The sequence below is a fragment of the Sitodiplosis mosellana genome, unplaced genomic scaffold, assembly GCF_009176505.1.
Source record: "Sitodiplosis mosellana isolate CC-2019 unplaced genomic scaffold, AAFC_SMos_1.0 Smas_scaffold_3, whole genome shotgun sequence".
Lineage (NCBI taxonomy): Eukaryota > Metazoa > Arthropoda > Insecta > Diptera > Cecidomyiidae > Sitodiplosis > Sitodiplosis mosellana.
The window spans coordinates 2,459,183-2,473,486 of record NW_022595246.1 but is presented as its reverse complement, the minus strand read 5'-3'; the positions used below and the strand labels follow the sequence as shown (position 1 = coordinate 2,473,486).

The 14,304-nt window shown below is 36.7% G+C and overlaps 1 protein-coding gene across 1 annotated transcript in view; it reads right to left on the bottom strand.

Moving 5' to 3' along the window:
• Positions 1 to 14,304, bottom strand: part of LOC129566488 (cAMP-specific 3',5'-cyclic phosphodiesterase) — a 144,800-nt gene that overhangs the window by 124,954 nt on the left and 5,542 nt on the right. The gene's annotated exons all lie outside the window — the stretch shown is intronic.

The following is a 14,304-nucleotide window of genomic DNA, read 5'->3' as shown; positions in this document are numbered from 1 at the left end:
AATCACAAGATAATGACATAAGTTATTCAAAAAAAAAACGGAAACGTCAACAAGATTCAAAGGATTTGGAACGAAAATCCGTGTACACTTTTTAATGGATTTTTTTGGTTCGAATAGAAGCGTGCTGTAAATCTTGCATTGGCATTAATGTTATTTGCACTGGTCACCGGTGAAAAATGCTTTATGTCAGTTTCAATATCGAGTGCATGTACGAGATTACGACTGCGAATCGTTTGAATGTGCAGCAATTAGAGTGGAAATGCTCACATAGAGCGCAACGTAAATCACAACATGACGAGTATTTAACGAGATGCTTCAAATTGAAGCCTTCAATAAATGCAACAAGTAAAAGTCCGTTCGCCGTTTTCCATTCGCCAGTAATGATGTCGTATAGATAGTCGGTGGAAAAACTAAACGGAAAATGTTAATTCAAACCCGTAGCTCAAAACTGTCAAAGGAAATTATTGACTTAAATCCCTTAATCAACATCATTTAAAATATATTCAAGGCAGCAGCAACAGCAACAGCAGCTGCCTGAAACGACTATATCAAATCTGGGTTAAGGGTGGATAACTCACTCAGTTGTGTATGTGTGTGTTTAAATTTCTATGGTATTTTTGCCTCCATCTGACGTGAGAACGAAACGAGTTCACGAGTTTCAAAATTCAAATATTTTAAACCGGCAAAAAAAGTCATCTCAATATAAAATGTAATCCTTTTTGCATAAATAGCCATCACAAAGGAAAACAGGGCGACTCATTTAGAATTCTATGGAATTTCTATTTGCCGTTGCGGGATTGACAGAACGGTACAAGGTGGACCATTTCTTTTGATGGTTTCATCGGGCGACTCTTGTGTGAGTGTGAGTGTGAGTGTGAGTGTATGTGTTTTTGTTTTGTTTTGTTTCTTCTTTCACACAAATGCAGATAAAAGCACACCCGTAATGTTTCATTGTGTGGATTTTTCGTTATTTGTACATGGTTAAAATATTCATATAATATTCAGTTCAAGCGAAACATGAATGGAAAAAAAAGAATAACAGCAAACACAAAAACAAACACAAACATATAATACACTCAACGGTATTTGTGTCTACTATTCCTCATCGAGGATTACTTTTGTAACGATATCATTTTTCCTCAGACTTTGTCCCATTCTCGCAATATCTCTCTCTCTGTGTGTGTAGAGTGTTGGGTTGCTTTTGCCCCGGAATTGGTTCATATTTTTGTGAGCAAAGCAACATTTTATTGCGTATTGCATTTTTGATGAAATTCCAATTCAAAAGTGAAATGGAAATATTTACTTTCCGCAATATCATCAATTTTTGTTACCCCATTTGATCAGCATATAAACAATGATTTCCTATCGCATGGCAAAAGAGGCGACGTCAACGCCGCCGCCGTCGTCGCTGCTGTTGCCATACGTTCAGTGATCGCATTTTAAAGCGCTTACGCTTTGAGCGGCAACATGTATCAGTTCTGTATTTATGTTTAAATATGCATGAATCAGAATATTTTTCACCGTTTTTTTCTTCTTTCTTTCTCGTTTTGTAGTTTGGGTATTTCATTTTTGTTCACAGCGAGAAAAAGGAAAAACTGGAAAAATGCCTGGTTTGTTATTTTTTTTCCTATCCTGTGCGTCTATTTGTTGACTGTGATTTGCGTTTGGCTCACGAAATGAAAAAAAAAGAACGAAAGAGTGGAAAAAGTGGAAAAAGTGGTGCATGTTGAGCACAAAGTATGAATGTAAAATGGAAAATATACCGTAGATCAAAAGGAATTTTCGGCGGTCGGCTCTGGAGACTTGTTTTTGCATGGCGATGGCATTCGATTCGAGGAACTCCGAAAGCCGAATTAGAGTCCTGCAAATTTATTGGGTTTGTTTATGCCATACCAACACCCGACGAGAGTAACTGTAATAACTTGATATTTCTGGGATTTCAGCATTAATACCCAAGCCACTAATTCGGTTTTTGTTGTACGTGCAGGCGCGAGAGAGCGAGCGCACAGCGCATCCAGGCAAAACCCATCACCAAAATGAAAAATGATGGTCTTTGTTGCCACAACATTTCTTTTTCATTTTTTTTTCTCTCGTCGTTCGACTAAAAGCATGCCATTGATGCAATATTACACAAATTTAGCCATTTATTACACGGTTATATGGAAATGCATTTGAAGTTTTATGCATTTGTTTAATGCATTTTGCCATCAGGTTGCCTTATCCGCGCTATCGCGAAATCTAAATTGAACGGCAACTTTGGCGAAAGTTGTTTTACATTTTCTTAATGAAACCATCGAAACATGCGGTGTAACATACTTAAAGACGTGTGCACATCAGCACCACCACATCAAACTAAACAAGTTATTCACAAGTTGTGTATGACCTACACCCCAGCGGAACGGAATAGAAACCGAACGGAGAGTAGAAGCAAATGAAGTGTGCGTGCTTACAAGATATTAAGCAGAGATTGCACATCGACTTTGATTAAGCTAACATATGTATGGTGTGTTTGAGTATATGAAGCATCGAACGGCTTATTTTGATCGATCACCAGCGTTCGCTTCATTTGTTTGATTTGCACACAAACACAGTAACATAGGAATTCAGTGAATACAGTCATAAATTGTGATTTATCGAAAATTCACCCTCAAATCATTATTTATGAATTTATCAATGGAAATTTAAATCTATTCGACTTTGCTGCTCGGACATTGATGGCATTGTGTGCGAATTACAAATCGAAATACATCGGAAGTTTAACGTTTTGAATATTTTATCCGATTTCTTTTAGCCGAAGACGACCAAAGACGCATGAGAGAATCTGTGATTGGATTAAGACTCAATTTGATTTAATCAAAATCGATTGGCATACGTGATTTTGTGTACGTGATGCATATAATTTGTGTATGTGTATGTCGAATAGCCGACAGGATGGGATGATATATCGGCCTTAACAAAATCTTGTCATGAATAAAAATAAACTGATTTCATGCTCCGATTCTAAATTTAGTTTGACGATACAAGCTGTACCACAGACTGTGGGATACCATACAGGCTCTGAATTCAATTGACAAACGGTTTCAAATTTCCAACAGCAGCAACCGCAACAACCTTGGTTAAAAAGAGCAAAACGGAGAAGAAGAACATTTTTTTTTGAGGTGAAAAAGGAAGTCGACAGAAACTTTTCACCATTAAATGGAGGTAGATCACTCAATTGTATACCTTAATTCAACGATGAATAGCACCTGTCCGTTGATTACACGACAGATTCAATACATCAATGTAAAACAGTCTGACAAAAGTATTGGGTCATTAGTGAGTATATTTTGTTGGGTTAGAACTAACAACAGCAGATGTTTCAATGGAAACTTTGCTGATGAAGGAATCAGAATGAACGTGCGTTAGCATACTAATGCCAACTTTACACTAAACTCAGATACAAATTCAATGACATCGACAAATATTTGGTATCTAGTGTATTAAAAGCACATTTGATCGCCACCGACAATAAGTTTATGTTAGGAAGACGGTATTGTTACAAATTCCATTGTCTCGGTGTTATGTGTGAACGAAGCCAGAAAGGAAAGTTGCGCCAAGAGGAGGATCCACCTAGCATAAAACAGCCATTTTGAATGTATATGGAATGTAGAAAAGATGTACAACAGGTAAAACTATCAAAAAATTTTGTATACATTTTTTTTGGCAAGCAGCAAGATGAAAGTTTCGACAAATGAATGGGCTTGACAAATAAGTTTAATTTATGCATGAGATGTTTTGCTAAAGTTTCCCATCGTGAGCGAAAAATTTCTGGCAATTCAATTTCAAATAGCAAAGAATTTTATTTTTTTAGTTTACATTTTCTATGTGGCAGCACGGAAAAAATTTAAATTCTTTCAATTTCTTCATCATGCATAGTTTTGCGACGGGGCAAAACGCCGTCATAGCGACGGAAGTATTTCGTGTTACTTTTTTCGATTGGAATTTCCTGCACTGAAAATTGAGAGTTCCAAACGAATTGAACGACGAAAAGGAATGGCGGTGGTTCAATGGTTGAAAGTATGTTGTTGACATGGCTGAACAGGAATTTTTCAAGATAAATAATTAATTGAAGCCATGAAATGGAAAATTGTACGCAAATGGAAGCCCTTCGGAGTGTACCACTCACCTATTTCACCCTATATTTATCTTTAAAAAAAAAACCGAGAGAATGAAGAAAAAAACCTCGTTTTCTGTGCAAACAAAAAGTTTCAATGGACTTTTTTTTTCTCCGTAGCAGACAATGTTTGGTGTTGACACAGTCCTTGCTTTTCCACTAGACCAACGCAGTTTGTTTTTTCTCTGCTGTGTCTTTGGCTATCTCTCTCTCTTTCTCTCTCGCTTAAGTTTCTTTTGTCTAGTTTATGGCTAAATGCAATATGTTACACTGCATGTCGATTATCCATGTTTTCTTTCACGTTAACCTTTTTTTCCCAATGTGAAAAGCGATCCGAAAAAAAGAATGCGAAGAAAAAAAGCTTATACGATAGAAAAGTGAAATGGAATACTGAAACATGGAGTAAAAGAATGAGGAGAAAAAAACGCAAACATGTTCCCATGTCTCAATTAAGGGTATCCGTTTTCTTTTATTTCGTGTTTTGGCCCAAATGACGTGCCATTTTAGTGCAGCGTAAATGCATGCCGCGACGTCGTTGCATGTGGAAAAAAATGGATCATCACGTTAGAGAAAGTGTCGTAGACAGGGCACACGCGATGAAAGTAACAATTCAGTCTGATGCCACTGGCCTTTTTAGGCCACTGTAAGCGAAGCAGAAAAAAAAACACGAAAGCGACAGAGACGACATCCATCACAACCATATAATGATAGCAAATTGAGGTTTGTCCTGATTCGTTCAAGAAACCTACTGGCTGACATATTTTATGCAATCATGCATGAAGCTGAAACTGAAAAGTATCAACATCGATGACGACCGAGCGAGAAATAAAAAAAAGCAACTCTGTAATGATGCGATAAACAAATCAATAAAACAGTAGACAGTTATGATTGAGAAAAATGAGAATCGTTGAAAGCAGCCGACTGCGATGGAAGAAGAGGAGAAGGAGTGAAGAGAAAAACGCGATTACCGTAGCAAATGATGGATCCTATTTTTGGATATTGGATTTTTTTATTCACTGTATGTCGAATTTTTTTGTTGTCGATTCATAATATGCGCAGCCAATTCGTCTATCTTTAGGCAGCGAATGAAGAAATTCGATCCAATATTTGTGAAAACACCGCACACAGTCTCACACCAGCATATTTTTAGAATCCGTTTTTATAGAATATTTCTGGCGATTTGTTTTTATTTTTAAAAAAAATTGTATGAAAAAGAGAAGCGAAGAGAAATGTAATCAAATCTGAGCGAATATTCGTGTATATATTTTTTGTTTCTTTCATTCTCTGGTGAATTTGTTTTGGGGTCAATCGAAACGTTATTAAAATCTCTAGATGTCGACTCTTCTGCGCCAGCATAATTTCTCTGTTTCTCTGTATTTTTCACATTTTTTGTCGATGAATTTGAACATTCAAGAGACATAGAAAGAGAAAATAAGAGAGGAAGGGAAAGAAAGACATAATTCCATGGCGAAAAGTATGGAAAATTCCACTAAACTCACGCCATAAATTATCATAGTTGGCTTCAATTCTGTCGCTTATTTTTAAAACATATTCAATGCTTCACCGCAATTCGTGCCTTATCTGCACTGAGAACAATCGATTTCTCTCCCTCTCTCTCTCTCTTTCTGCTAGCGCGCGGCAAACTTGATTAAAACAAACATAAAAACACAATTGCCCATTTAGCAAAGTGAAGGCCGTTTCAAAATTGAGAGGAACAAGGACGAGATGAAAGAAAAACAAGTATACGATTGACCTTTTAATGTCCAATCGGCACATTTTTCGACTCGGTTTCCCTACCCCTCTTCTCTGTCACTCACCAAACAAATTGTTCGCATTAAATATTTTCGCTTTGCACATTTTATCTCTCAATTTTCGAATGTCACAAACACACACACTCCAAAAAAAGCGGTAATTTTGCAATCAAGTCTAGCCTCAGCTCGTTTTTCCGAAGCAAAATACCATTTGTCAATTAAATACTTATACACAATATAGCACCGTTTTTTGTTGTTGTTGTATAAGCGTGCTAAAATGGAGAGTACACGAGATTCGATTCGGTTTTTCCTACGGTCTCTTTCTCGATAAATGGGTGATTTTTCGACATCGGTCATGTCTTCATTTATTTGCCATTTTGGCTACGGCTATGTCAACAGTCAAGGCCAAAAACGAAAAAGAAAAACCACAAATATTTGCGCACACTTAATGGAATGCAAACATTTGGCGTGAACGAAAACCGTAATTACCAATAATACAATGGCATGGAAGAAAAACATTTTCAACTTTTTTTTTCCCGCGTTCTCATTAGTCGAGGCCGAATGGTACAGCTGACACGCAGAGCAACAAGTACTTGTCGTCAAGTGATAGAATAGGGAGAGAAAAGTCTACGTCAAATCAATTCTTCCAAGATAACAATGGAAATTGATGTGGTTTTGCATAATCATTAATCAAATGAAATCTAAAGCTTCGGAATTTCTTGAATTTTGTGTGCTCAATTTGATGTGATTCCGTAGTTTTTCTTCGCATTTTCGATCGAATAGATATAAATTTATTTTAGTGTTGAATATTTGATTCAATCGCAGTTTATGTAAAGGCTCTCGGAAATTTGTGCCTAGAACGTCAAAGCAATTGACATTTCAATGCTTTCAAGTCAGTAAAACGTCAATGCTGTTAATGACATTGACATTTTACGCATAAGCAACATTGGCGATTTCCCAGAGCCTTTTATTGAGTTTCCTCATCGAATTCAGTCACAGTTCAATTTATCAAACTTGTTCGTTTGCAAGGCTAATTTTTGACGAACATCACACACACTCCCGACCAATCTCTTTAGTTTTGATTAATTTTTTTGCGCAGAAATCTCGTTTCGCTTGAGCAATTTTTTTTGCTAATGCCGATTAAATCGCCACGTAAATTAACCGTTCGACGATATTCATCCAAAAATAAAAGGTACCGGTTTGAAGCTTGCCAATTTGGCTCATGCTTCTCTGCACTGAATGTTTCACATTTGATTTTCGCTCATGAATCCTGATCAATTTCGAACGCACTTTTAAGTTTAAACTCGGATTCTTCTGCCGTGTGTCTGTGTCGTTGGTGTTTCAGTTATGCTGTGCAGTGATTGAGTGAGAGGCGGATAGTGATGTAAAAAGTGGCTTTTGAAGCCGAGCGAAAATTGCTTGGTTATTCATTTCACTCACGTCACGAATGAATTATTAACGAGACACTAATTAGAAAATGTGCTAATGAACTATTAATTTGAGGGAAAACTAGCGCATTTTTTTTTCACTCGATCAAATGCTTACACTTAACGAGATGGTCGTTTAATGTGTGTACGTGTGTTTTTCTTTTTGTACAAATTTCAACTGTTTAGTAAACAAGCAACAGTTTCTCTGAAATTGAAGGAGTTTTACAAACAAACATCAAATTGCGACGAGAGAACACTCAAGCATGTGTGTTTCAACATGTGTTTTAGACACTTGCCTTCGGTATTGAAGCATAAAATCAGCATAAATTTTATAATTTTATTACATGCAAATGGTTTTGTGTGTGTGCGCGTAGCAAAATTTAATAAACGAGTTTTTTTTTAGGTTTGAATATGAGATATGGAATTGATGCCAATCGATCCAAAACATTGTTAATATTCTATTAAATTGTATCGAATTTGTTTATTATCGATGAAAAAATCAATCAATCAGCGTCGATGATTTCAGCTTGCTATTCAAATTATGGTTTTTGCTCGGATTTCCAATCAACATGAACATTTGTGTGGGTGTGTGGCGCTTTAATGAAAGTTTCCACTCATTGAAACATTTATGAAAATTTATCATTAATGCGAAAGCCTTGGATCATGCAAAAAAAAATAATTCTTGCAAATAAATTAACAAAACGCCGGCTACGTCAACATTCAATTTATATCATGTTGCCTGATTTGAATGACAGTTGTTCCAATGTGCTAGAAGCACGATCCGACAGCATCAGACTTTTTACGTCACAGAAATGTGTACGTGCTTTACAGTACATGTTTATTCATGTTTAAATGATTGAAACTTGCAATTTTGACTACTTTCAGGCGTTGTTGTTGTGTTCTCCAATGCAATCAAGATAGAAACTTTGTGATTACATATTAGTTCATGAATATTTTCACTAGTTTCGCTCTTGTCACATTCTGTACATTCAGTGTCCATATGAATCAATGTATTTTTAGTTTTTGCTGTCGGATCGTGGCTAGAAGTTTTCAAGTCTCAATACTTTATACTGATTTATGTCGATGAAATTCCATCTATTTTTTTATAAAAAGTCAGTTTGTTGAAAAGTTTGGTTTTGTTGAATTTTAGGATTGCAAAAAGTGACATTTGTTTGCATAAACAATTGTAATTCACTGTTATTTATTTATTTCAATAACGGCCGTTAGAATTTGAAATCTTTCATAAAGTCATTTGCATCATGTAACAAATGTGCGACCTTGTGTACGACTGCTCCAATGGCTACTGTGTAGCGGAACTCTTCATACACATGGTTTGAGACAATGCAGACGAATACATGTCTCTGATCAGTTGTATATATTCTCTCACTGTCACAGAGACTTCGTCTCTGCGTGCGTGCGTGCGTGAGCAGACTAGCAACACACAACAGTAATGAGTGAATCTCTGTACATCTCGCTCGGACATTCACAAACTATACACATATTTTTGCTGGAATGCAAATTCGAACAGCCGTTATTACAGCAAACAAAAATATTAAAATTTAGATTTTTTAGTGAATAAAACTGAACCAAATTATTTTCATCGATAAGATCTTGCAAAACAACGTTATGAACAAATATTTTTTGAACTAAAAACATCTTTATATTTCTGTTAAATGCGAAATATACTATTGAGACTTCGGATACTTCATTCGAAGTCTCATGCAACTTCAATCACATTGACACTAACTGCTATAAGACTATTCGTCGGCCACCATTCTTTAAGCAACTTAATTTGGATTGGTTCGACAAATCCAAACTCGATTCGGTTGGCCTCTGTGTGTGTGCGCGCGCATTTTTACAAAATATATACGTTTGTTCACTGGGGTTTTGTGTGTGGTGATGTCTGCTGCCGCCACTGTTGCTGCTGCAGCTTTTGCGGTTGCTCTCCGCTTACCAAATGCTGATTTCATGTTTAATATGTAAACAAATGGCAGCCAACGCGTACAATAAATTCCATTTTGAAAATCAAACCAAGTGGAATAAATAGCATAATCATGAATTTTCCATGCACATTCTCAACCACAAAATACCGATTCTTCTCCATGAATCAAGTCTCTGTGAGTGTGTTGGGAAAAGAACCATTTTGAATCTCGGGCAACGCACACATATCCTTGCAACTCGAATTGCCAAATCTATTGGCACTGGAATTTCAACAATAGAATTACAACGGCAGCATTTGCGACTCTGATAACTATGCCATGAGAGAAAGAGAGAGTGAGAAAGATATATGTTTTACCATTTACTTTAAACATTTGGAATCACATAAATTATAACAGTGCATTACTAGAATTATTATTACTTTGCAGATAATACATCGTTGCGTCTGTAAGTTGGAGAGAGAGAGAGAGATAAATTGAAAACAAAATGAACACTACTAAAAGCCAAAGAGTAGCCGCTAGATGAGATCAGAATAGACAACGAAAGGCAAAAAATAACAAAAGCGCGAAATACAAGGAATTTTTTAATTATCCACAGTCTCATTTCCCATAAAAATGTTTCAATTTAATATTATTTTAATGGATTTTTCTCATTTATTTCCCGTTTCTTTTCGTTTCTACTATCAAATTCTTATTTAAATTTAAATTAATTCTTAACTCATTATTTAAATTTATTCGTTTTCTCATCTTATTTCAAGTTTATTTTTCATTCAAATGATGTTGTGTAGTTCAAATAATACAAATTACGTAGTTTCCCAAGGGAAGGGACACAAAAACGGTAAATACTTTGCATCGTTCTTTAAATAGAGTTTTCATTTGCCACACTCAATGTACAAAAGTGAGTGTATCGAAACAGGGATGCTTTAATTAATGAGTAAACAAAATTCGAATGTTTGTCGATTCATTTAAAAAAAAAAATGCAAATTGCGCAAATGAGTGCGATGTTGTGTGACGACCCAATTTGTGCTGGTGCTGCGGATTGGACATTTTTCCGTTGTTGTTTTTATGCTTGGTGTTTATTGAAACCAATATCAAACCGAAACGGCGCACGCGACCAACCTCCGAATAAACCAATATAATATTATGTGTTGTGAAGCTTTGTGTAAACCGAGAGCTTTATCAGGCTGAGTTTGACTTTGCATGTATTAATTGCGGTGGAAATTAAAAGCTAATTCCGCTGTGTTTTTTCTCTTCTCTCAGCAGTTTGCAAACTGAAATTGGTCGAGGGCATCCGTAGGGCCCATGCAAGACCCTAACGACATCTATTGAGTTTTGTAGAAATCATTATGGTATTGATTCAATATGAGTGATAATTCTACTTAACAGTAGACTTGACGTGAAGCTCAGCGGTTTTACTGTTACTTAACATACTTTTAAGTTACTCAAACTAACTTAATAGCAAAACTTCAAACCAAATGGTAGTTGTGCTCACTGTTTTATATACCGGATGAGGGCATCTGTTTAGTGTATGTGATTATGTATCGAAAACTGAATTTAAAAAAAGGGTGTCATGTGAATTGGTTTTGTCATGTGAAAAACGTGATACTCACACACGGTCCGAATAAAATTGAATCCGCTTTGAATTCAACATTAATTAACCATTGGCTATTTCGGTCTGATTATTCGCCTACTAACATGTGTTTTATCTCCGATAACAGGTGAATAATATCAAAAGGGGACATCGATAAAATAACAAAATCCACAAATAGATCGAAGCAGCAGCGGGTAGCATCAGCAACAATGACAGCAGCAGGTGAATGATTGGCATGAACGGCGAATTCGCACCAAAACACGAAAGATACCACACACACATACGCAAACACAAACACTAACACAACGGTCGTACTATTATCATCACTTCCATCCCGATGGAAAATAAATGGACCGGAAAATCCAATAAATAGCTACATGCGAGCCATTTGTTTCAGCCTTTTATTATAATATCGGGTGGGTGTGTATGTATGTGTTTTTTGCTTCCGTTTTTTTCTACGGTCGGAAAATGGGTATTTTCCGGTTTGCCAGCGTTACTACACCGCACCAGCACATGTGTTGTCGTATACGCGTTATTTTTTGTTTTTATTTCAGATAAATCACTAAAGTGTGACATTTTTTTTCTCGATCGTTGTCGTTGTAAGTTTTTCCGAATACAGGAGCAAGCGGTTAAACGAGTGGACAGTATGGAGAAAAGCATTCTAAGTATAAAACCTTCGGTGAACTACTTTCACGTTAAAAGTTTGGAAAAAAAACACCAAAGTATGGAAATACACGGAGAGAAGTTTACGGAATGAGGCAGCGTTAATGGATACGTTGAAACCATTTTTATGTGCATTTTAAACTCAAGAGCATTTTCTCCTTTTTTTCATGCCATTTTTTATTATCTCTGTCATTATTTATTTAGTTATTCGGATTCGATGGCACAAGTGAATCGTGCACAATGCGTTGAGCACATTAAAACATGGTTTGATTTCGATTTGTAAAAAAATGCTTGCCTGAACCTTTTCACCATCATGAACTGACCCCATGAACTGAAACGACGAATAAAAAAAGCCAGTTTGTTTTTTTTTTCCGTCTCCACAGTCAGTTGTTGATTCGGGCAGAAAGCGTGTCATGTGGGAGCGCATTGAAATTTAGCGTAAATAATAGCATATAATGAGAAAAATAATTGATCATGCTGCAAATCCGGCGAGCACTGGATCAATTTTTGATGGTCACACAAATATATAAACACACCATTACACGGTGGTGCCATATTCCATGGCATCCAAACAATAACACTGACAAATTGATCTTCATTAATCTCGGCGAATGTCCCATTTGCCAAATTCCAAATGACAAGCATCTAATTCATTTTCGAGCAACACTCGGTCGCCACAACCTCATGGAAGGGACCAAGGACGACCGAAAAAAAACGGGAAATTCGGTCGAAAGACACCAGAGAGAATTTAGACACTTTCATCTATTTGTTAAATTGCATTCGGCTACGCAATACAACCGTTTAATAATCATGTAATCAAACTGAATCCATTTCCACCAACTGGCCTAACCGTTCCGACATTGCCGAAGATATTTCATTCTTCAGAATGCTCGGCAGCTATTTCCTCAAGTGAATTGAAAGCGGTTATTATCTTTTTGTGTCAAACAGTGTGCAAAAACGAGAATTTGTCAACAATTTTCCATCGTTTTTTTTTCGTTGTAAGCAACTTACACTACACCAAGTTCCGTTGATCCCTCATCATATCTACATAAATTCATAACTACAATAAATGTTTTGACAATTAATTATTTACGAGCGAACGATTATTCAAAAACTCTCGTTGATCATTTGTCTTTTGTTGTCATGTTCATGACATACTCAAAATGTTTGGCGTTCGTATTTGAATTGGTTTTGCTCCGTTTTGGGCTTCGCTTTCGCTGCTGGAGAACATTCTTTGTCGATATTAAAACGGATTCGTTCACCTATCGCAAAGTGTGCTGTCTGAGTAAACATTTGATTTTGATGTTGTGACCCTTAAGCCATGGTAGCATAAATGCTATCCAAATTTGAATTGGGTTTTTGAACATGTGTATAGGGGTGGTTTTGCACTAATCGATCGGACCTTTTCCTCCCAACAAACAAAACAAATAACAATGAATTGTGTTTATTCTGGCTTTGTTTCAGGCACTCTACATGCGCTACGATGCCGGTACGTATATACAATGTATATATTCTGTATCGAAATTGGTTTTTGTCTCAAAAGACAAACCGGACTTTTGTGAAAAATTCTTCAAGTGTGTATGCGTGTGCGGGGCTTAAGATGACTCAAAGTTGATGGATAGTCAGACGCTTGAAATGGATATTCCACAAAAGTTGAATCACCAATGTCCGGCGTTTTTCTTATACCGATTGAATGGAAACCACAAAGAGAGTGAATAAAAAAGACAGAACAAAACCTATAAGAAGATGAAAATCTATGAAAAAAAGTCAATCCATAAAAAATGACGCAAAATCGATTGAAGTGAGAACGAAATATTTTTTTCTCTTGTGGACTCAAACATGCTTCTTATTCGTTTTTTTTCCCTGATCACTTCGAATGGTGCACATAACATAGCAAAGAACATGAGTGGAAAAACTCGATTTGAATAACGACATCGCCATTTCTATAGAAATAGATGTGTGTGTTCGCATTAAGAGAGAACTCTTGTACAACACAATCCCTGACGAATGCGGGTATGCATGAGTTGTAAAAATAAACAAACTTCCAACTCTTGTTCAACTTTATCCATGACATGTGCTACGTAGAAGAGTGCCATAGTTTACATAGAATTTGTTGTGCTTGTTGCCAACCAACAGCGCACAATTTTATTTCGCACCTTTTTCTCCATTTAACGTCTGCCGCCGTCGTATCTGTCGACACAAACAATTGAGGACCGTTAAGCGTGTGTTCCTGGCTCTGGCCGCAGCAGCAGCAGCACTAGAAAAAAAGCACACAACGCTCTACCCCGTTTGGTTGTGTTTAATGGGTCTAATGCGCACATAATCGAAATCGCCAGAGCGAAAGACTTTCTATTCGCTCGCTCGTTCGCTCGTTTGTTCGTTTTTTTTGTGTGCTCAAGTTAACATCAAGTTTAAATCTGCACTTTCGCACCACTGCAATTGTATCACAATGGCATGTTTTGCCGTTGACGTTGACATCGTACTGTTTGTGCACCCAAGTAGATTGGATTGCATGCTGAAAGGCACGACGACTCAGAGACAATGATTTGCCACTAGCTTGAGTTTTGCACTGTATCGTTCGGGGATGGCATTCGCAAAACCGATTAAATTTATGGCACTAGAATGCGGGCTCCTGCATATGCATATGTCAGCTACAGACATTACTTTTCATGATAATTATGCACTCGCCCAAAATGTACACATGCACACAAAGACACACACACACACACACACACAGAGAGAGAGAGAGAGAGAGAGAGAGAGAGAGAGAGAGAGAGAGAGA